A 24633-nucleotide genomic window follows, 5' to 3' on the forward strand; every position below is an offset into this window, starting at 1 on the left:
CTCAGTTGAATATACTTGGATATAATTGTTGAGGTTAAAATAACACCAGCTTTTTCCATAGCCCTTGCTCTCTGCTAAGGCAGTTTCTTGGGAAGGCAGTGTTGGAATATTTACCAGCCCGAGAGGGAGGTGGTGAAAGCCCGGGACAGGCGTGTTTGGCACCTTGCACCACTGCTCTTCGCGTTCCTGCTTCTCAAGCTGTGCACATGGTAACAGAAGCTACCAAACAAGGTGGTGTACAGCGAGGTCTGGAAACACGGCACCAATCTATATACGTGGACTTCTCACCCTAAAACAAAGACAAAGGAATACTCAGCTTCAATGACAGCAGACAGAGACGTGTGAGCAAATCCTTAATCACTCTCTTAAACACAAGAAAGACTTCTCATAAATTAAACCGAACCAGATTATTATCTTAAGCTCTTTAAGGATTTGCTTCTGATTTTATAGTATCAGCCTCAATGAAAAGTGGAGCAACATTTTCTGAAGCTATGTTAGCAACTCCTGAAGTATGTTATATTATAGCAGCATCTCGGACAGACAGCATAACTGCTATATCACTACCACTGTAATGGTAAAATGATCTCCTGCGTTGCTTCAGTACTTTTGGGCATTTGGTGAGGTTATTAGAGAGCATGTTTCTGCTTCCCTGCACCAGCTGTACAAGGGCTGGCCCAGAAAGGAGGGCATTGAACCTAACACCCAGGCACTTTAAAACCCACATTGATTTGTCTTGCCCAGTAATTGCATTAATATCTCTGTGGTATGGTTACACAGTACATCCAACGTGGAAGGGAAGAAAAAGGATCTGGTGAAAGAAAAAAGGACACAAGCCAGCAATTTAGCTGTTACACTGTAGCTTGAAGGATACAAAGATAATTGCATTTTGTTTCTTCATCAGCTTTTCAGATTTAGTCTCCAGTTAAAGGAACTGAGAACAATATTTAAAGTAATCTGCATTTTTATAAATTATGCTTGGTGGTAATTGATATAAATGCTATAAGTCAAAAAAGTAGTGGCACTAGCACAGCTGTGGCTTGCTGCAGCCGGAAGGAAAGCGTCTGTTTGTGAGTCCCCATTATTGCAATTAGGACCTCCAACTACGTGAAGGAGGGAAGGGTTTTGCTCCTGTCACCCACCTCCCACCATTTCCAGGCACTGTCCAGACTAACACTGCATGGGAATTCATCTGCTTGCGTAGGAGAGGTGTTAGGCAGATAAGATAGAGGGTGACAACCACAGCAGATGCCAAACAGATTGCCTGGGTTTATGAGTTTTTATGAAATTTCCTTCTACTACCCTACTACATAAGTTAGACATGGGGAGATCAGCTATTACTGGAGTTAAAACACTCACCTGGCAACCCAAAGAAGTATCCCAGAGGATAACTCACCATGGAGTGTGCAAGGTCACAAAGGCAGAGGTGGGCTATGCAGCCTACAGCTTGAAGAAAAATAGTGTCTGAAGATGTCAAAAAAAGGGTTTGCATCCCAGGATTTTTCCAGCCAACATGGGACAACTGCCCCTTTTCTAACAGGACCCTTGGAAGTGAGTTGATGCTTCCAACCAAGATATTCATTTGGCTTACTTTCTTTTATACTTTCCTTCTTACAAAAAAAAAATAAATAAAGTAACAGACATTTGTTTGAGAGTGAATGTTGCACAGTGATACAGGGTAGTATCTACCAGTATTTTAAAGAGACTTCAGAAAACTGAGGATTACATATCTTTTCTATCATTAACACTGTACTAAATCAAAAGCTTTACTCTTCACGAATTTTAAATACATTTTGCCGCATTAGCAAGCAGATAGCCTTTGAAACAGAAAGGCCTTTTTATCAAAAAGGAAATAGTTCCTGAGTTTGCTTGAGGCATGTTTCTTTCCACAAGATTTGAAAAGGTGGGAAAAGAAAGTGGAAAAATCTTTCATCTAACTTATTTTAAAACACATATATTACATTTTTGCATTTCAAATAATGACTTCTTTAAATTTTATTCTGTCTGTAATTTTTCTCTATGTAATGGATTATGTTTGCTTCTCACTTTAAATACATCCCTGTCTTGGGGCACCTGAAGTATGCATTTAGCTCAAAATTCATTTCTTCAGTTTCAATTAATTATAATGTGTGTAATAAAAATTAACTTCAAGGTTATTTCTTAAACCCTTTTTTCTTATTTGTAAGATACTTCTTTTATTTGCAAGATACCAACAGGAAGGGGAGATATACACAGCCATAAAAATCATTTGTGAAGTTCAAAATACATATATATTCATTTTTTCATGTCTCCCAGGCTTCTCTTCCAATTGCCTGACAACTCAAAGCCATCTGGAGAAACCTGAAAGAAAAACTATTACAGGAGTAAAAGGTAAAGCACTATCTGGGAGCTGGACTCCTTGCTGTCACAGCTGTGCACCAAGACTAGCTCAGTTCACCTCCCTTGAGGTACTGCTGCTTTCAAAGGAGCAGACGATCCTGGGGTCATGTCCCCCACCTGTAGTTCTTGTGATGGCGCTTCTTGTAACATGGACAGCCACAAGCCTGACCCCACTGATGGCATTTAATGTGCCATGTAGCTCTGAACCTTTAATATGACCTCAATCTTCCTGGTAGGGGAGGTGGGAAAGGTAACCCACTTTAGGCTTTAATCCTTCAAACCTCTTCCTAAATGCAGTCAGCTGTGAAAAGAAGTCATACCTCGGTGAAGCATTTCTCACTCAAATTGAGTGTTGGCCTGGACTCCTTCCAACCCCTAGGACCTCAACACTCCCTGTGCCGGAGCCCCTTGCCCAGACCATGAACCAGGGAGACAGACCCTGTACTTTCCCATTTGGGGTGCTAATGGGATGCAGTGCATCATTCACCGATTTCTGATCTCAGAGCAGGACAGTTTTCACCTTGAGAAATGTAATTCACCTCCTGCACAACAACCGCTCTTGCTCTGAACTATGAATTTAGCCTTCTCCTTCCCGCTCTATGTATTTTTCCGGTGTCTTTGTGAGTAATAACTAATCACTTTTAGCCTAAAGACAATGGAATTTTTGTAGCCTTCACAAGAATCAACCTTTTATCTCAACGTGTGACAGAGTGTCAATGGTACTGATGTTCCTTTCAATAATTTGTCTTTTTTTTTTTTTTTTGGCAAAAACCTACTTTTGAGCAATAATGGCCACAATATGTTCAGGTTCATTACACTCGGCAGGTGGGCTACTAATTGAAATGAGCATTAGTGAATTTGGAAAATCTTTTTTACTCAGTTCCTTGGGCAGGTTTTGATTTGCTTCCAAATACTTGCTCTGTGGTCAGGCTAGACATTCAGAATGGGCTCCTTTGTGGTAATGGCTTGGATTTCTTGATGGGGTTTGTTGGTGTCTTTTTAAGGATCACTTCAGCCTCTTTACACACGATGCAGCAGCATTTCTGTCCATATTTAGCAATGGGAAACTGGGCCTTTATACTCCAAAGCCAGCAATATGTCCTGAACTTTGCTGCAGCAAACTGAAGTTGCATAGTTACCACATTTTTAACACAAAGAGTGGGAGCTTAGATAGGCTAAGCCATTTGTAGATTCAAGAATGATGCTTGTGACTGTCATTAGAAATCAGTTTGCCATCCCAGGAATTACACTTAGGTGGGTTTGGGTCAACCTCAGTATATTTTTTCTCCTAGAAAAAGGACATTATGACCCTAAATGTTCTTGAGTAGCAGTTTAAAACACCAATGGAGGACTATGTCACAGCAGCCTTAAAAAATTTATTTAGGTAGTTATACAAAAAAAAAAAGAACTAATGAAAATAGTTTTTAACTATGAATGTATGAATGTAGATTGGTGTTATTTGTAACACTAGCAACCAATTTTCTAACTGAATAATTCATATCCAGATTTCTAATACTTGTGGGAAAAAAATTGATTTTGATGTGATTTTCTGAACCAAACTGTTTTCTCAATCAGTTATGGTCATTAGTTTTAATTTATTATTTTTGTTCTCTTTCCTAACAATCATCTACAGTCAATGCCGCAGATGAATCATTAGTACCACTTCTCCAGTTTCCCATCAGTGTGCTGAAAGTCTGATGGATAGAAGTCAGTTTGAGGGTGCAAGTGTTTTCCTTTGTCTCATTCAGGTCATTCCTCAAGCTAAAAACAAGCAAAGTGGTAAAAATAATCATATTTTCCAGTAATGAGTCAAGATACAAAGATCAACCAAGTGTTCCTGAAGAGCGATACTGCAGCACTGTCAGCTAAAATGCTGCCATGGACACCTGCTCACTCCCTCTAAAAATAAATAGCTGGATTGTGTCACCAGAATTGATGAGCCTAGAAAATCTAATGTCTCATAACAGTAGCATTCCTGAGTGGAAAGCTGTGTGCGGAAAAGTGCTGAGCAGTTGCACCTTGCTTTTCTTCCCCATAGCTGTGCTACTGAAGAGTAAGTGCAGCCCAGTCAAGGCACTCAGGGCTGGCAAAGTGAGTCAGAAGCCACATCTGGGCACCTGGAGCCCACCCATGATGGGGAAGATCCATCATTTGCTAAGGTTGATTGTGGGTTCAGATGCTGCTCAGCAGACAGAGCAGCTCCTTTGACCTTCTCTCCTTCATTCTTGATGAGAAGCATGGAAGTGGTCTTCCCTGATAGTGACATCACAAGGAATAACTTTTTCCATTTAATGAATTTCTCTGCTTTGGAGAAAGCCTAGGTCTAACCCTTGGGTCAGAAGATCAGAAGACAGCTTACTTGCCCACAAGCCTTCAGCATTAACCAGGAGGCAGAACTAACAATGACTGTCTCAAATAAATTTGCCGTGATAGGAGCCATTCCTTTGACAGAACTATTTTACATGCCTCAACCATAATGCAATTTGTCATTGATTTCAGAGACACAGCATGTAGCCATCCAGGCTTTTACAGGATTTTTTTGGCTTATAAGAAAGTTCTGTTAGATTATTTATCCTGTTCCCTTGCCAGTGGCAGCTTCTTATTAATACGCTCCTTGAATGGAAGCAATGCTTTCTTACCAACCCCCGTGCCTCCTTTAAAGTCCCCTTCCTACCCCTAATGGTTTGATTTCCAAAGGTGATGGTACCCCTCAGGTACTTTCGCTCCTTAAAGAAGTAGGAATGCTCACAGCTCTTGAAAACCAGGCCAACAATGTAGGTATAGAGTGGTAATTTTTATCTTTGTGGGTAGATCTGGGCAATGTCATAATACGCTCTGTCAAGTGAGGACAAAGTCCACACTAGGCAGAATGGGTGGATGAGAAGCTAGGAGTGAGGCAGGACTGGTGTGAAGACAGAAACACGTCAGCCCCTTCAACTTTTTTTTTTTCAGCATGCAGGGTGAGGGAGCTGAGTGAGGACGAGCCTCTCCCCTGTTACAAGGCAAATAGAGCACATTAAATCACACAAAAAGGCTTGGATGAGGGACACTGGAAGCGTTTGTTTAACCCCACAGTACTTCTCCATGTTAATCACTCATGAGAACTTCACATTTGCATTCTCTTTATAACAGGTTTGTTTATACTATACACAAACTATAATTAGGGGATATACCTCTACGTATCTTCAAAAGATTCTTCAGTTTCTCCAAACCGCAGAACCCTGCAGGCAGAACCCTGCATTCAGATTTTTCCCCAATTACTTAATAAAACTCCTTTAACAAGTATTTCTACATGAATAAGAGATGTGAAACTAGGACCACACTATATATTATACAAAATAGGAAATGAATCTAGGGATTGCAGCAAACTGCAGAGCTGTGTCCGTTCCTGTAGAGTTTGTACATTCCTGGGTTAAGATACATAAACTGACCTCTAGAGCTGTATCTATGAGGACCAAGGCATGCCCACTGGCTTGCTCTTGCCATAAGGGGGAAGTCTTGTTCCTTCTCCTCTTCTTTCTCCTCTAGCCCAGACCTCTTCCCAACCAAAGACCCTGCCTCATCACTGCTGGTGGCTCTGGAGCTTACTTGCCTGTGAGCTGATTTGATTCACTGACCTTGGAGAAAACTAGGCAGCTGGTTTTTTTCTGAGACACGTCTCTCTGGTTAGTCAACAGCACTGGTGAGTGAAGGGCTTCATTCATTCACAGGCAGCATAGCTGATAAAAGAGAGATTAAGGGATGGCACACCTGGGAACAAGACCTCCTGATTTTGGTGGAGGTGAACTGCTGCCTTAGTGCATACCATTCTATGAAACTGAAACTTAAGGTGTCTAAATCCATTTTAGACATCTGAAAATGCAGTTCAGTGAAACCACATGCTTTGCACAAGCACAGCTGGGGCCAATCCTGTCCATCTTGAGCACAACGTCTCCAGCAGCTTGTACAACGCCTCCAGCAGCTGCACCTCTGTTCCTGCCCCTGCCGCTCCTTCCCACTCTGGCCAGCCAGGCAGCCAGGGTATTTGTATGCCTTCACCAGGACCCGGGCTGGGAACTGATCCAGCTGAAAAATGAACTTCTGTACCCACCTCATTTACAAAGAGCAGCGTCGATCCAACGCGGGGCAACGCAGGAGCTGAACAAGGGACAGAGATGGGCTGCTGCAGCCAGGGCCAGAGCAAAGCCTGTATGTGTCCAGCTGCTCCTTGCTGCTGCTCCCAAAATGACACAAGTCACAGGTTGTGACCTCCAGAAGCTCATACGCCTTTTGCTTCAGCTATTACCGTGCTAACCTGCTGCCCTAACTACTACAAACAAGAGCCGTTTGGGACTATTTAGGTGCTTGATTTTTCTGGTTCTTGAATGGGAAAAAAAAGCAACGGAAGTTCCTGAGATGAAGGGTGGATCTCTACTGTGAAGGTACATAATTTTTATATTATTTACATATGATTATTATGGTGAAGTTGTGTAACAGGCTTGTGAGGTTTCAGCCGTCCTTCCTCTCCTGGGTCCTTATGCCATTTTTTACATTCCTTTGATGTATTTTCGTTCGTGCTACGCTGTAAGGCCCTTGTGGCAGGGACCACATCATTTCTGTATTGGTGCAATGCCTCAGATAATGGAGCTCTAGCAGCAATTGGGCCCTTGGGAGCACCTGTCACAGGAATGACAGGAGGGAATAGTTTCATTCTTGGAGGGGGGTGCAGAATTTATCAAGTCTACGAGTGCTCGATTTTTGCTAGCCTTTTTGAATGAGTTAATCTTTGCCTCTTATGTACCCGGATCGTTTCCCTCCATCTCTGCCAGTTCTCCATTGCAATTACAGCCCACCATATACCCCTCCTTTTTGACTCCATGTTTAATCTTTCCCTTTTGTCAAGAGATGACAGGCTGCATCCCGTCCTTCATTCTCTGCATCTCTCCTTTCCTCCCTGATCTTTGCCTGTGTGCTGAATAGGGTTGCAAATAAATGTTAGTTAATGAGCAAACCCCACTTCTAGATTTAGAAGTAAAACATTTAATAGCTGTTTTCTTCCTAAATATTGAGGAAGATAAATTAAACCAAATTATATTTGGAGCTGGAGGGCAAAGAGTGGAGAGGAGGTAGGAGAGAAGAAAGGAAGAGGCAAAGGAGCACCACTCCTCTGCTTCGGAGATATTTTTGACTTTGTTTACATTTGAACAAGAGTACAGGATAAGATGAAAATACAAATTGTTATGGCAATACCTTTTTTATACTGTAAGTAGTGACTGTAGTCAAAAGCGTGTATATGGTTTTGATTTAACTTACGTTTTTTGGAAGGTTTTTCAAATAATTAAACCCAAATAAATACAATATCTGGAAGACCAGGAATATTTACAGTAGGTGTAAAGAGATGGAAAGTTCCTGTGAGTTTCAGTGTATTGGCATGCTTTGTTCATCCTTGTGAAGACTAAAGGAAAATTGCAGTTTTATGATTACATCAAACTATGACAAAAAAATAGAACTGAAGGGTAGTAGCTGTTAGAATATGGGTTTCCAGTATTTTTGGATCTATACACTGCTGTTAGCCTTCAAAATTTCCTAGAAATCAGAATGTGATTTCATACTTTAAACTGAAAATACTACAGAGGCACCAAATGGCCTGCCAGGAACCACTGGTCTAGAGTGAGGGAGGACAGAGATGGAGCAGAACAGTTCCACATCTGCAAATCTTCATTGACTACGATAACAAGAAATCAACACAACTGGAGGGGAAAGAGTTAAAGTGATTGAAACAGTTGGGTCCATTGCAGAGTCACCATGTGGGATTTGGATGCAGATGTCAGGGGTTTCACAAAGCCTGCTTGTTGTTAATGCAAGGATTTGATGGGAACTCTCTGCAAGAAGGACCAGCAAAGGAAACCAGAGAACAAAGTGTGAGAAAACATTATTAGATCAGCTACAATGTGCTAGTATAGTGGCATGTTGGGAAGAGAAGAAAAGCAACACCAGATTGGTAAAATTACAGTCATCAGCTGGATATCACAAGAGCTGGCAGGCTACACGGCAGAATAATTCACATTTTGTTGTAGGGGCAGGAGCCATGTGGACAAACTGAGGTGGGCTGGACTATGTGGCACAGGGAGGACAGATGTTGTTGGACAAACCTTAAGGAAGGTTAAGAATAAAAACAACAAGAAAATCAACAGTGAAACCCAAGAGCTGGTAAGACAATGTGAATAAAAGATCAGCTCTGAGGATTCATTACATGGTTGTGCATGGAGATAATGAACTGAGCTATAATCTTGCCAAAGATTAGGTGAAGATGAAAATACTGGTGGCACTGCTGTATGTGGATTATTTAAAAAAAAAACAAACAACAAACAAGCAAACAACTCCCCCAACACCTCCCTGCATAGGCAAATCATTCCGTAAGTACTGAATGCAGATTCAGGCTCAAACCCTGAGCCAGCCACATATGTGACATATGTGTTACTGCAGAATGGAGTACGGGGTTTGAACTCATTCTCAGAAGTAAGAAACTCACTGGGTGTTAGGTCAGTCCTTACATCTGCGTGGAAACTTAAGAGCAATTGTGCAATTTCCCTAAAAAATCCCCAGAGGTCTGAATCAGGCGTTTTGCCTTTGCAGCCTTTCCTGCCTTTGCTCTTACAGGGCTTTTCACTCAAAGTCCTTGAGCTTCCCTACATCATGTAAAATATGGTTATCTTTCACTTAAAGACCTTGGAACAACATTAAAAAGCCACCAATTACTACGCAGAGGTCCCTTTTGTCGTAATACCCGTCTTCAATAGTTGTGCTCACTCGGCGTGCTGGTCGTGGGAATAATAGGACGCCCGGATTACTGCCTTTTTCCTTCTTTTCCAGGTTGACCCGAGCCGCCTGGAGACAGGGCTCTATGGGCAGCAGCCGCCCCGCTCCAGCCCTGCGCTCCCCGCGGCTGGGGGCGCCCGGGACCCCCTCCGTGTGCCCCGCGCAAGGGGATGCGGTGCGCGGGGAGGGATGCGCGGAGGCTCCGCAAAGGCGCGCTGCGGTGCGGTGTGCGGGGGGCGCGCAGGGTCCGCAAAGGGGCGCTGCAGTGCGCGGGGGATGCGCGCAGGGTCCGCAAAGGCGCACTGCGGTGCAGGGAAGATGCGCTCAGTGTTCGCATAGGGGCGCTGCGGTGCGCGGGGGGGGAGATACGCGCAGGCTCCGCAAAGGGGTGCTGCAATGCGCGGGGGATGAGCGCAGACTCCGCAAAGGTGCGGTGCGGGGGGGTGTGGGGATGCGCGCAGGCTCCGCAAAGAGGCGCTGCGGTGCGGAGGGGGGGGGGTGGCGAACAGGCTCCGCAAAGGCGCGGTGCGGTGCGGGGGGTCGCGCAGGGGCATCGGAGCGGGCTCCGCGCCGCCGCATCGCGGGGCTCCCGGCGCGGGGACATGCGCAGTGCCGCTCCGCGCTCCGCGGCCGCGCTCCGTCCCTCTCCGCCACCTCCCCCTGACCCTCCCGCGGGGGGAGAGAGGGAGGGAGGAGGGGAAGGAGGAGAAGAAGAGAGGGAGGAGAGAGAGAGGCGCCGCAACTTGCCGCCGCTCCGCCCTCGCCGCCGCTGCCCGGCCCCTGCGGGCTGCGCTCCGCGGGACGCGGCATCCCCGGGCGCGCCTCTCCGCGGGGACCGCGCCTCCCGGTGAGTTGGGAGCGGGGCGCGAAGTTGGCGTGGCTGTGTGCTGGGAGAGGGGCTGCGTGTGTCTGTGTGTGTGTGTGTGTGTCTGTGTGTGGGGGCTGCGGGGCTGCCGCAGGGCTGCGGGGCGCGGCGCGGGGCTGCCCCTGTCCGGCCGCTCGGGCCCTCGGGGGGCGTCCCTGCCCGTGGCAGCGGGGTTGGAACTGGATGAGCTTTAAGGTCCCTTCCAACCTAAAGTATTCTATGATTCTGTGCCCTCTGCTTGGGCAGGAGCGGTGGCAGGTGCAGGGCAGGGTGCGAGGCGGGCAGGATGGTTGTGCGTCTTTCTCCCGGCTCCCGGGCACCCCCTTCGCTGCTGCAGCTCCGTTCCAATCTTATTACATGGTGACAGACTCCAGTTTGTTTCACAGTCGCATCTGCTCTCGGGCTTGAAAACTCTTTAAGCATCACCAGGGGAGAGCAGGGGCCGCTTTTCAAAGCGTTTTGAAGAGAGCTGCGGGCACAAATTAGTCCCTACACATCATTTGCCCTGTGTGTTTCTTAAAGCGTTTTTTTCCTTAGTCCTTCTTGGGGAGGAGAGAAGAAAATGGCAAAAGTTGTGTAGCTTGAATGATAGCAGATCCCAATTACCTAAATAAACAAACATAGTGATGTATAGGTGTCTGAACTATAATTCTTTGAATGGAGGAGCTCTTTAACCTTTCTTTCTAATCTGTGCCTCAGAGATTTGGTTTTAAGGAAAGTAATACATCATCTGTGGTGCTGAATCAACTCGAGTTGATTACATTTCTAAAGGGAATGGCCTTTGGAATAATACTGAGCCATTAAGCACCAAATGCAGAAAGAAAGAAGGAGCAAAGATAAAATTTTGGCAGAAAATATTTCCCCCCAACCTAGCAGCTGTGCTCGATAACTTTTATCCAGAGTTCTTTTATTAAATTAAAATTTAAAAAAAAAACCCCAAAAATAAGCGTGTTTTGCAAAACCAGAACCAAATCCTCCTTAGTCTCCTTGAAGTCTGTGTTTCAGTTAAATGATGATTGGAGCAGTGTCTGTTAAGAGAATTTGCAGAAGGAAGCACTGCTAAAGGTAACCAGTAGGTAATGCAAGTATTTTGGTTTTGTATTAGTTTCTCTTAGAGAATACAAAAGCAGGAATTACAAGGTTTCTTATTTTTCATCTTTAAAAGTTTTGCCCTGATAAATATACCTGTATGTGATCTGCTCAGCTTCATTATAGCAAAAGTGCCTTCCCTCACTGGTAAAGTGATTAATAAAGATCAAATTCTCCAGCCTGTGGAGCGTCTCCTGCAAAGCATGAGTGCATTTTGCCCTTGTTGGAAAAAGAATTGTGAGTGCAGTATACACAACAACTTGCAGACCTGAAGTACGAGAGCAATTTTATCTTTAACCAGTATTTCAACACAGGATTTTATTTACATAAAATTAGTATTCAGGTCAGCAATGAGGATCTGCAACTTTCAAATGAGAAGCTGATCTGAAGGCAACACATTGCTCATATGAGTAAAGGTTATGGGTTGTGCCACTCGGCAAGCTCACCTATCTTTTGTTCAGCTTCTTTTATGAAATGTTGTTTAGTGAAGAAAACAGGTAATTCATTGCATTTTAAGGCACTGTGCTCCTCACAAGCCTCATCGCCAGGCATTTGAATGTGAATGTGGCCTTAGATCATGTATTGTATACAAATGACTGCTACTAGATAACTTAAGCTCTAAATTTATCCTACTATTAAAGTTATATTGATCAGAATGTGGCAACTGGATTTCAAGTCCTAAATGAGAAATGGTCAATAACCAAGAGCTAATTTATATTTTGAGAAGCACTGTCTGAGGAATCCGTAAGAAATGCAATAGGGTTTTCCTTATGGGCTGTGCAGTGGCATTTAGTTAAGGAACACTCTTCCCTGGGGCAGTGCAGACTTCATTGACACACAAAGGAGTTAAATCTGTTTATCAGCTCATTGATGCTGATGGTGAAGTGCTGTAGAGTTCACTGGATGGAACAGGACAGTCTTTTACCTTTCAGTAAGAATGAGGATGGAGAGCAGAGGGGCTTTTTCAAAGTAGTTCCAGCACCGTATAATTTGTAACTGCAAAATATACTGTAAGACTAAGATTAATAGACCAAGAAGGCTTGAAAACATTGTTTAACACTTAATTGAAACAATAAATAATTCAGATAACATTACCCAGGCTTCTATAGTGATGGCTCTGCTTCTAGGGGTTGAGAATGGAGCAGATTTCAGGTGCGGCGTGCAAGGGCAGCTCAGGCCCAGAGCTGCAGCAGGAGGGCTGGCATGTTACAGCTGGGAGGGAGCCTAGGTGGGATTAAGGGGCAGAGCATTCTGAGACTTGCCTTCACCTGTGGATTCCCAAACTAGGGTTAAGAAAGCCCCCTCCCAAGTTTGAGTGTCTGCTGAGTGAATGGTAACTGTTGTTCTGGGCAGTGCATGGTGCTGGCAGGGAAGATGTGCGGGGTAAGGCTCTGGTTGTACAGCCTGTAGATTGCAGGCTCGCTGCCCATCTCTACATCCCAAGAATGTTGTCACTTGCAGGTCTTATACTGTATATAACAATGCCAAAAAACTTGTGGTGAGGAAAGTTCAGGATGGCTTTTTCCTTGGGAAAATGTTATTTCTAAACATTTTTATCATCAGATATTGCTTACATTGATTAAAATGTGGGAAGGGCAAGCAGTGCACAGTCATTTGTATCATATTGCTAGTAATAAATTCTAGAGTTTGAAATCACTGTGCATTTGTGTGGGCTCTTGGAGGCCCTGTAAAATCCTGCTACACAGATGAGCAAGCTGAAGCCTGAAGATGGTCGAGATGTCCTTGGTTGCTATTCCCCCATCTGTATTCTGGTATCCCTCGTGCTCTGAATTTCTGCGCCATGCCACAGCTTCTTTGTAGGTCTCCCATGGGCACGTATGCCGTATCCAACTCGCCGTATCCAACTCGCCCTATCCCCGGCTACTCACCTCCCCAAAGTCCCATGTGCTGCACAGGCAGCATTGCCCTGCTCATAAGCTGGGGTACATACCAACTCACAAGTGCTCAGTGACTGGCTTGAGGTCCCAAGCTGCAAACCTCTCTGCAGTTTTGTTCTGCTTTTCTTCCGTGGTGGTGTTTTTTTACAATGCTGTGCCTGCAGTTGCCGGGGCAGGGGAGGGTGAGTTGTGGGTGGTGGGACCTCCAAAGGTTGCTCCTGCAAAGGTGCACCAAGCACAGCTGTGGGGTGAAGATGATGAGTGATGGGAGGTGGTCTTTCATTTTGTGGATGTGATATAACTGAGTTTTAATTAAATCAGTGGCAGTAGATTATTAGGGCAGATAAATACTGCCTTGTTACAGCCCTCTTGGGTCATATATAGTTTTAGAAAGAATGAATGAATACTCAGTGTGAAGGATAAAGATCAGCATTGTTAATCACTCTGGAAGTCTTCCGTGGGAAAGTGTAAACTCACAAGGAAAGATACTGTCCATAAGTGTTATTTAAATATTTACGTAACTTTGGGATAAAACTTTGATATTAAAGACATGTAAATACCAAGTCATGTTTGGGTTCCTGTCAGAGATAACTACGACTTGTACAGCTGGGATTGGTCGGTGGTGGCCTGCAGTTCTGTATAGTGCTTTGCTTGCAATAACAAAGAGCTCTTCAACACCACCTGTGGAAAAAGTTCAGCTGTTCTTGTTACAAGTGTGGATGAAAAAAATTAGGAACTTGGGAGACTATATTTGATTAAACTGTTGTATTTCATGTAGGGTTCACTTTTCGCTTCTGGTGTCCCTGGGTAAGCAGTGTGCCAGTTGCTTGTATCTAGGATAGGAGCATGGTGACTGATCATCCACTTACAGTTTGTGGCTTTTGATATGTCTGCAGGATGAGAAAGAATGACTCCAGGTGGGAAGGGGTGGGGTCTCCCCCCTCCCCTCCCCAAAAAATAACTGAAAATCATAAGAGATGTTCCTGTGCTGATCCTTGATTTCATAATTCTCACAGAAGTTTCTTTTGTCCTTTTCCAGCTCTCAGAATGTGATACAATCCTTGGAAAAATATCTGTGTGCTTTCATGTAAATGCAATGAGGATGAGCCTTTGAAAGCATATCTTAGCTGATGTTGATGAATAAACAAACTTGGCCAGAGTAAATCTTTTCATCTAACTTCAAGAGCCACACTGTAATGAAGTAAATATAGCTGTACTTAATGGGCTCCTTTCATCCAAATACATAACAAACCCTCTAAAGTAATGCAAACAAATTTGAAATGGATTTCTAAGTGGCTTTTCTTTTTTTTTAGTACTGGAGAATTTTAATCGAGCCAGGCTATGATGGGAGTGGAGCTTGCTCCCGGCGGCATGGAAGTGGTGTGTTGTGTGCTGGCCTCAACAGGAAGGGGCAGAGAGCGTGCCAGGCCTAGTTGTTCTCGTGTGGTTGTTTTGCAAAAGCAGTAGAAAGTGCTTGTCCCACACGTGTTTTACAGTGTGTTATTTGATGAACTTCCCAGCTTGTCCCTTTTGAAGGCAGCTTGTGGATGAGGCTTTGCGAGGCAGGGGAGTGCGCAGAGGCTTCTGTCAGCTCCCACTTGGCCACGGCCCCACTCAGTGCCATGTTGCTGAGCCCAGGCTGCACCAAGAGAGCCCCTCCAAGAGTGGGATGGCTGGCAGCCCACCTTGGGGGCAGCCTGTGCATGGTGTGCTACTATTGGTCAGTTGCTAACCTGCCTAGGAGGCTTGCTCAGCAGGGCACATCCTGGCGGTGCCAAAGCCTGGTTCTTGGGTTCCTGCGTACCTGAATTTGGTGTTCAAGGTGGCCTCAGGGCCATTGTGGTGGCTGCTGTAGACATAGACATTGAAGTATGACTGCGGCGGTGGCGTTGACTTTGGCAGTTTCTTGGTGGTTGGAAGCTATAGGAAAGAGGAGCTCAAAGAACAGTTCTGCAGATCTGGATGTTCACTATGTGACAGTGAATTTGGTTTCATTTCAAGACTTGTGGGATGACTATTTTCAATGACAGCATATTTAAATAGCTTAACAACTTGTTGTGGAAAGTATGCCTTGGAAATAAAACTAGTTTCGCTGCCCCTACTTCAGGAAGACCACCAATGTATGATGTTTGAATTTCCCATATGACAGAAAGAGTCTTTGGATCTTCTCTTTTAAAAGCACAATTATAAAACAATTTTACTTTAAAGACAAGTGTTTTGCTTTTTAAAGGATAAATCCTGTTTTGGAGAAAAAGACCATAACTTGATTTGTCATATGTTTTCTTAGTAGGAAAAGCTCAGGTCAATTTCATTCCCTTGTGAAAAGAAATTTCATTCAAAGCTGGACAATATAGTTATAAGAGTTTGAGTATTAGACTACTTAGACAACTGTGTCACCATAGTTATAGCAGTTGTTCGGTATGAACTTATTCTTTGCTTAGGTCTTGATGAGTGGGAAGTACTATAAAGACTGATTTCTTTGAGCATTGGAGGAATTTTGTGAGAGCACTTCAAACCTAGGAGACTGCTGTACTTTAATAAACATAGTGATTTACTAAAGTCCAGATTCAACTCACTATTTGACACCTTGAATAGTCAGACATCCAATTTAGTTCACGTCTGGTTGTGTCGTGCCATGTGTACGGAAGTGAAACGTATTAAAAACTGTTCAGCTTCAGATGTGTTCATCTGGGGATTTACTCATAAATAATTGATAGCCCTCTGAAACAAAATCTCTTTATTACTCCATGGATTGCTCACCTCTTCCCTCCTGCGCTCATTGTTCTCACAGGCAAGGAAAGAAGAAAGAGGTGCTGCTTTAATGAAGGTGTACATCAGCCTCCAGTGCTCCTTCCAAAAGGTCGCCCAACTAAACAGTGGCAATGAAATGCATGACAAAAGATAAACGTTTTATTGTCCTATGGAGACATGCAACATTCCAGTGTTATAGAGGAACCACTTAGCTGCAGTATTTTAGACTTCTTCTCATCCTAGCATAAAAACAGTGCTTACAATGAATTACTAAATCAATTAAATGTTTGCATTTAGTGCACTGCAGGACAGGACATTGTATTAAAGGCTGTTTGATGTGCAGTACCAATTATAATTGTGATATTTGGGCTCGATCTTTCAGGATTTTACTGTGGGCAAGTATGTTTGCTCAGACTGTTCACTGCAATGGGGCAAGGCTTTGTGAGCAATGGTTGCTCATTTGAGCAAGGGTTTGCGTGATTGAGCTCCTGTTTACCAGACACTGAAGCTTTTAGTGATGAATTTCCTTTCCTGCAAAAAAAAAAAAGAGCCATTCTCCTACCCACTGACTTAATAAAGTCTATTTCAGTTGATTTAACTGAATCTCCTATTAGTGAAAAAAGTGTCCTAACGTAAGATCATTTCATCCTCCTGATGACTTGATTGCTTCAGAGTTACTAGCCAGGTTCTTGTAACAGTCTTTAAAGGTGCTAATGCTTGCAGTTTGATAGCCGTAACTATTGCTAATGTATAGGAAATATTGAAATCATATCATTGAGATAGAACCGTGACAAATATTAGTTATTTTAATGTGAGGTTTCAGATGTTACTCTTGTTTAATTGAAAAGTGAATGCTATAAAGGCTTTGTCAGTTTGCTGCTTCCAGATGGCAACCCTTTCTATGGAGTAACTCTCAGTCCCAGAGTGTTGATCCCAGCTTTCAGCTTTAGGGTTCATAGGTCAAACGCTTCCTTTTTTACCAGGCAGAGGTGTGCATGTGTTGGTGGTGTCTGGATTTGTGTCTTCCAAAAAAAAATACTGTGTTTGATCAAATAAAATAAGAAAAAAAATCTGAAATTATAATCACACTCTGGCTGATATTGGGGGAAATGGGGCCTTTACTCCTCCTTCTAAAAACCAAAAGATTAAGGTTGCTTATAAAGGATTAACAGAGCTCTCTTCTGTTAATTCGTAGTGGTGTAGTCGAAGTGCCTGAATCTACATCAGTGGAAAATCCATTATCAGTCAATGGGAATTCTGCAGCTGAAGCCAAAGGGATTAGAGCCTCATCATTCAGAAATGACTGAAGTAGAGAAAGGCTCGGATATGCTTGTTGCCACGTGGCTGTGAGCCACCGTGGGGGGTGTGGCAACCAAAAAAATGGCGAAAGAAAAATCTTCAGTTGCCTCAGGCAGGATATTTCCAGAGATGAATGAAAGGGCTAGTACTGCTGCAGTGTGCTGTGGAAAAACCTTGCATGGGATGGTGCTTATAGTGAGTTGTTACTCAGGTCCAAGTAAGATGATTTCGAAGTAGGAGGAGTACACAGAGAAAGATGACCTGAAGTCTTCTTCTAGGGATTGTGCCATGGTGGGGGAGAGTTAATTAGGTGGTCAGATGTGCAGGGGGAGCAGAAGTAAGGAAGAACTGTGGAAGAGGGACACTAATTAGAGGGCGAGGGTGCAAAGGAGCACTGGTGCCTACACCACGCTCTCTTACCTGCTGTTCAAGCTACCACCCAGGTACATTGGTTCAAGAGGCTGGAGTGTGAGGGAGAATCAGGAAGAAATTGCTGAAGAATTTGCTACTGATGGTGATGAGAGTGACATCCTAACAAATTGCGGTGCCTGCAGAAGTTCTGTCCTTTGCTAAATAACAGCTGCTTTTCCTTCTAGACTGTGTAGAACAACATTGAGACCATCTGAGCCTGCAAACTATAAGAAAACCTGCGGGTCAAGACTCACATTAGTAAGGAATATTCACCAAGCACATTATGAAATATAATTTCACTCTCTTTTGAAATGCTCTATGAAATGTCATAGAGCTTAGCTTAGAAGTAGCTCTGATCCAGACACTAGTAGTGGAGAAAAGCACGATCCCCATGACCTCTGCTACAATATTTGCTAGATACTTTTTCAGGGATGGAAGCTAATATAACACAAAAAGCTATTTAAGTAAAAATTACACTTTTTTGCAATGAGTTGGTAAATGCGTTGTTTTGATCTGTTGTAATAGGCAAGATTGTGTCATTTGGTTTGGCAATTACAGAGCTTAAATTAATTTCATTTTCCTTTACTCTTGTTAAATGCAAAATAGTTGAGCACACATCATGGAAGGTTGGGGCTCTCTTGTTTGTAGCTTCATCATTTATTAATCTAACACATTAGATGAGAGGCTTTATGAATTTACTTGCCTAAGGAAAAAGAATATGAAGATGACCAAACTAGATGTGTGTATTCTGTCTCACACTTTGAGGTACTGTCAAATATTGCCTCATTTTAGTACGTTTTCTAAGAAAGGACACTGCTTTTCCCCCAGAAGGGTAAATGGTAACCTAATGCTTAAATAGTCTGAATAAGCTCATGTTTGGATAGGCAAGGTCACTTGTGCAGCTCCCTCCCCCCTTTACATTCTTCATGTAGGGATATGACGTTGTAATAAGGCAGGCAAAATAAAGTACAGATGAGTACGCCATAAAAAGGTATGTCTTAGTGTTATCTTGTCTGTCTTAATTGTCTGTCTTAGTTACAGAAGGAAGCCATTTGTGATGTGTGCCTTCCTCTAATTTAGCCTTTTCAGAAAATAATGTTGGGCTAATACAGGCAACGGTGCAATAACAGCTTAGGGAGGCAGAAGGGCTCTTCTTTCTTACCTTTATGTAGCTGGAGAGGATTTGAAAATTGAGTATTTCTCTCAGTCTTTGCAGCTCCAAGTAGCCTCGACACTGCCATGGATTAGAGAAATAAATCCCTCACGTTCATAGTGAAGCAGAAAGTATAAAGAGCGTTTTCTGCCTCTCCCCCCCTTTTAATGTGTCATTTGCTAGCTGGCACAGTGACCTCCATTTCGTGACTCTTGTGATGTGACTTGTCGCAGGGATTTTCTGTGTGGATTAATTCATCACTCAAGGGAGTAGTAGCATGTGATGTTATCCACGTGGACCTGAGCTAAACAGTTACCTATAGACCACCTATAATAAGTCTGTACTTCAGATATTATCTACTAATGCAGTTTCATTTTTCTAATGAATTTCTTTCCTTTTTGTTTTATCTGTTTTCTTATCTATGTCCTCAGTGGTCAAACAGGATGAATACATTAGTTACCTTTTGGTGTTGCCAGTGTAGCTGAATTTGGAAAAAAAATTCCTGGCAATTTAGCACATGAAATTTGCCAGTGAATTGGGAAATGGTTTTATGCCAGTTAAATAGAGGCACAACAGTTTGGTTTTCCAGGGTGTCTTGGTGGACAGTCTGTCAAGTCTTTTACATTGTTGTTCTAGTCAGTTGTATTCACTTGTGTGTATTCTGTTGTGTTCGCTTCCAGTCAGAAGTGGAAGCAAGAATTAGTCTTTTTTTTGCATTTTTAATGTGAAGGTTTAATTTCATAGTCTTGATTTACGTTTCTGTGTCAATCATGTATTTTAATTGACATGAGTGAATGCTGAAGCCCTTCCTTACTTGTGACTCCGTGTTTAATTTTGCCTAACAAGTCCCATCTCATTTCTGGAAAGCACATACACCAGGGATTGCTTAGCATTAACTGTCAGGTAAATGGTAAGGAAAGAAGTGATGTCTGGGTCTGGTGCGTTGTGCTGTAGGGTCTGGCCAGTTACGATGAATTGATGGATGCTCATTTCCAGGTGATTCTGTTATCATCCTCCTCAACAGGTTTGGTTAAAAACAGCCCTATAGAAGTACTCTATACAGGGTTAGTTAAAAACAGCCCTATAGAAGTACTCTATATAGAAGTACAAACTAGCCCAGAAGCAGAGGATTGATTTTTTTTCACCATTATGGGAGGTCGTTATTTTGAGGAAATTAGCTAGATTATTTACTTGGCAAAACAGGCAGATAGCCAATAACGCATCATTTATATGTTTCCCATTTATTCAGCGCTCAGGCAAAGCATGCACAAATAGCTTGGTGCAGTTGGTTCCCGTCAGGCACACTGACACCCAGAGCTGGCCTGGGATGTCTGTCAAACAAGTGAGGGGACCCCAAATGCCTGCAGGAGTGGTCTTGATGGGCCTGTCTGGCTACGTTCTGGCTTCCAGCATCTGCAGAGGTGTTGACAGGGTAGCGCAGGTGCCAGGCCGTGGAGTAGTGTGAGTCTTCTTTTTGGGGTTTTCTGGAGGCAGACAACCTGGTGATTTCATCCCCAGCTGTTGACCACGGAGCCTGGAAACGCTGGAGTCATCCAGCACCGTGGGACGTGGCTCTGTGCAGAAGTGAGGTGGCCTGAGGAACAGTTTGGCCCTGGGATGCCAAAGCTCTGGAATTTGGGACCTCATGGTTGGCGGTCTGGGAACCTAGAACCCCTTGGTTGATTTTCATCACTGCTTTGCTTATCCCAGCTGTGAAAATGAAAATTACAGAGATGTTAGTTCTTGGGTAGTGGTATTAGCAAGAGATGTCAGTTCGAATCAGCAATAAATAATATTTTATTCAGGAAATATGTTAACCAAGAAAACTTGGTTTTCCTTGGTTTTCTGAACCAAGGCAGAAATTATATATTGCAGTGCTGTGATTCCTTGGGAAGGAGAATTTCCAAGTCTTTGCAGTTTCTGTGTTCCACTCAGCACGATGTGTGCCCTGCTTCACAGAACAGTTGTATTTTCTATATTATTAAGTGTTAGCCTGTATAATTAATTACAGTGGCGCTCTAAAAAAGCAACAGCTTTAAACTGAAAAGGCCTCATTTCACTGGAGTCCAGAGGAGTAAAAAAAGCAAAAAAAAAAAAAAACAAACCCAAAACCCCCTCGGGAATTTCTGTGCTTAAGCTATCTGTCAATGAGCAGTAATCGATTTTCTGAGGTGTAACTCTGAAATGTTAGTGTTCATCATTTAATAAAAATCATGCTCCCTGCAGTTCATCAGCAGCTGGCACTTAGAAAGATTGAATTCAGAAAAATTAAGTGTGAAGATTGCTGTAGGTAAATGAACAGAGCTGAGAGATTTGTGCCTTCTAAACACCTAGCTCCTTGATTTTAATAACTCTCCAGTCCCTGTGATGTGTGTCTGTATCAACTTGATTTTATGCAGGCAGGAGCCAGCTCTTGCAAAAAAAAATTAGTGCTATTAAGACAGTCATATGCTAAAGACGGAGGTTTTGGAGGCAGGATTGCTTTCTCTTCCTGCAACTGATGCTTCAGTTTAGAGGTAGAGGAATACTGTGATTGAAGCCTGCATTGCAGGCTGAAACTGGCTTTTTTTCTCACTTTTCTGCATGGTCTCGTTTCTGTCTAGTGGATTGTTGTCCCTCGGCCCTGGCAGTGATAGGTGTTTGATACAGGAAAGGATTAACTTCCAAAAATGTAGTCTGACAATTCAGAGGCCCCTGTGGAGCTTTAAATTTTGAGATGCTGATACAGCACAGATGGTAAAGTGGAGCTTGCAGAAGGATGTAGCCAACATGGGATTGAGGATCATGGGTCGTTTACATGCTGACAAGAGTCTGGCTTCTGGTAGGGCAGGTGTACCTGTGGCTGGCCCCAGGGGATCAGTGCTGTGTCCGGAGGATGTCACCTTGTGCTCTGCTATGGAGAGCATGTAGGATATATCCCACATCCAAAATTTGGAGTTGTCAGAATGGTAGGTACCAGGAGCAAGGGGAGGTGCAGAGTCCTGTCCCTGGGGAGGAACAACCCCAGGCACCAGTATGTGCAGGGGGCTGAGCAGCTGGTGTCCAAAGGGACACCAAGTTGGAGCTGAGCCGGCAGTGTGCCCTTGCAGCAAAGAAAGTGAATGGTGTCCTGGGCTGCAATAGGCGAAGTATTGACAGCAGGTGGAAGGAGGTGATCCTGCCGCTCTGCTCAGCACTGGTGAGGCCACACCTAGAGTGCTGGATCCAGTTCTGGGATCCCTAGTACAGGGGAGACATGGACATACTGGAGGGAGTCCCACAAAGGGCCATGGAGATGATTAAGGGACTGGATGGAGCATCTCTCATATGGGGAGAGGCTGTGAGAGTTGGGAGTGTTCAGCCTGGAGAAGAGAATGCTAAGGGAGAATTTCATAAATGTATATAAAAACACCTGAAGGGAGGGTGCAGAGAGGATGGACCCAGGCTTTTTTTGGTGGTGCCTGTTGATAGGACCAGGGCCAATGGGCACACACTGAAACGTAGGAGGTTCCCTCTGAATATCAGGACACACCTTTTCACTGTGAGGATGACTGAGCGCTGGCACATGTTGCCCAGAGAGGCTGTAAAGTCTCCCTCCTTGGAGATATTTGTAAGCTGTCTGGATGTGGTCCTGAGCAACCATTTCTAGATGGCCGTGCTTGAGGAGGGGTGCCTGGACCAGATGACCTCCAGAGGTCTCTTCCAACTTCAACCACTCTGATTCTGTGGTGGCACCAATTATACTATCAAGCAGCTTTGCTGGATGAGCGGCAGACCTCCTCTGTGCCACCTTCTTTGCAGACAGACTTTTTTTAAGAGACCCTGTTCTAAAATAACAGTTCTCTAGTTTATTCTTTAAATATTTGGAGAAGATTGTCCATTCTCACCAAAAAAAGAAAAATGACGTATTCTAGGTACCTTATGTCTGCTTCTCAGTTCACTCTCACTTTTTCACCTTCAGGTTTTAAACCAGAAAATCACTTATATGCCCGCTGGATTGTACAGCAGGGATGCAATATCCATCATTGTCTCCTGTTCCTGCAGGAGCAAAAAAAGCAGTTATTTCATCTCAGTTCTGGCCACATATGTGAAAAATAAGGAAAAATCTCATTCTTTGCAGCAACTTGAGCCTGTAAATGTTGGACAAATAATGCTTATTGTGCAAGGCTGTTGTCTTGCTTTTTCTAGATATTTTCTTTCCTTTAAAGCCCGATTCTTACTACTCCATTTCTGAGCCATTTGTAGGTAGTGTTGTGTCCCATGTGCCTCGATAGAATAACAGACAAGGTGCTGAGCTTAGCCGTCATACTAATAAGTCTTAAGCTGTATCATAGCGAAGACTCAAGGCAGGAGACTTTTATCAACACACGCCCACGGAGAAGGCTTTTGTTATAAACCACAATGGCACGGCGTACCACCGCATGTTTCTTCCCCCTAGTGAGTTAACCGCCGCCTGGAAACAAACCCTACCAAATGTGCTGGTTTTCATCCATGCGGGAACAGTGGAGCTGTTATTGGTGACCTTAGCCTTCTTGTTTTGGCTTGCAAGTTAATTTTGTATTAATTACAAGCATAGCTTTAATCTTTGCCAATAGGGCAGCAACAGTAGAGTTATCCTATGACTATTGATGTCCACTTTGTTTTTATCCCCTGGCTCTCCGTTTGCAAAACAAAGGCTGAGGCATTTTTTTTTATTATTAATTTCTTTCTTATTTATGATTTTTAAAATTCACAAAAAGCCTGTTCTTATATATGCTGGTACTGCCTTCTCAGAGTAAATACTGTTGCTCTAGTGCAATCCTTGGAGACCATAGCAGATTTTCCAGGTCAAGTATAAAATTTTTTGAGGTGAAAGAGTAGCAGTCTTAATTTAAGTTGTTTGATTTTCCCAAAGGAGACAGAGTGTTCCCATTTTGGATGAGGGTGAAATCCAAGCCTTTACACAGATGCTCCCCAGTGAAAGGCATGCACGAGAGCTTAGGTAGCATCTAAGTTTTGAATATATTGGCAGTATTAGAGACTTCAAAAGAGAAACAGCTGCATGTGTTGATAGAGTCATTAGGACCTTAGTGAGCAGCAAAACGGGTGTCAATTTCTTCTTTTAAAATCTAACCTGGGAAGTAGTGCATACTTACGTAGGAACAAGTTTAGCCAAGAGATATATTCCTTCCTATAGAAAAGGAATTTTCTTCTTTGGCTTTGGTACATAAAGTCTGTGGGAAGAAAAAAATGCTTGAGAGGATTGGAGTTAACTCATTGACATTTCAATTGATTTTAGAGTGTTTGGGAAGATTCAGAAACAAACCTCATTGTTAACCAAAACATTCCAAAGGTTGAGGTTGGTAGGCCAAAGTGTACATGGACAATAGCTATTGAGAAAATTTCTATGATAACTAAAAGCATATAATGATTTCCTATGACTTCAGAATTTGCATGTTCCTGTGCTGTTGTGGCTTCAGAGGGATCATGCATGCAAACCCATAGTGCAGAGAGGTGACTGCGTGGATAAAGTGACGCTTGGTTCTGCATTTGCTCTTTATTATAATAGAGGTATATTTATTTTTAGTTTTACCCATAGTAAAAACCTGACATTCCTAAAACCGAGAAGAAATATTTTAGTATTTTTATCTTTTTATTGCGGCTAATTGATACTAGACAGCGATGCTAATATCTTTAGCTAAAAAAAAAATAGATCAGGGTTTTTTTTCCTGTTAGGTATTTTTTTGCCTTATACTGCACATTTGGCATGAGAAGTGAACTCAAGAATTACACTCCTGTTGCATTTAGGCAAACTTATTATTTATAACACAAAGAAAATACACACCACTACTTGCAAGAGTTTCAGAAAAGGTTGGAATTATATTCGTACATATCTGTCCCTTAACTTTTAGGTTTTTTTAGAAATCGAAGTACCTTTCCCACACCCAAATAAGAACAGACCAGTTGAAAACAGGAGAAAGTCAGGCGGGAGAGAATTAATATCCTCAGGCTCAGCATGGGAGGCTGCTTAAACA

General features: G+C 43.2%; 1 protein-coding gene across 7 annotated transcripts in view; it reads left to right on the forward strand.

The window, feature by feature from the left end:
• The first annotated feature begins 6292 nt into the window (after window positions 1–6292).
• PAG1 (phosphoprotein membrane anchor with glycosphingolipid microdomains 1) overlaps window positions 6293–24633 on the forward strand; it is a 119042-nt gene continuing 100701 nt past the window's right edge. For 4 of the 7 annotated variants that reach the window (XM_054058585.1, XM_054058582.1, XM_054058586.1 and 1 more), the window contains exon 1: window positions 6293–6797. The gene's annotated coding sequence lies outside the window, so the exon portion shown is untranslated. Of the gene's footprint in view, window positions 6798–9873; window positions 10022–24633 lie in introns of those variants that run through there. The other 3 variants (XM_054058583.1, XM_054058589.1, XM_054058592.1) reach the window with 2 other exon arrangements.

Source organism: Cuculus canorus, chromosome 2 (genome assembly GCF_017976375.1).
Source record: "Cuculus canorus isolate bCucCan1 chromosome 2, bCucCan1.pri, whole genome shotgun sequence".
NCBI classification, from domain to species: Eukaryota; Metazoa; Chordata; class Aves; order Cuculiformes; family Cuculidae; genus Cuculus; species Cuculus canorus.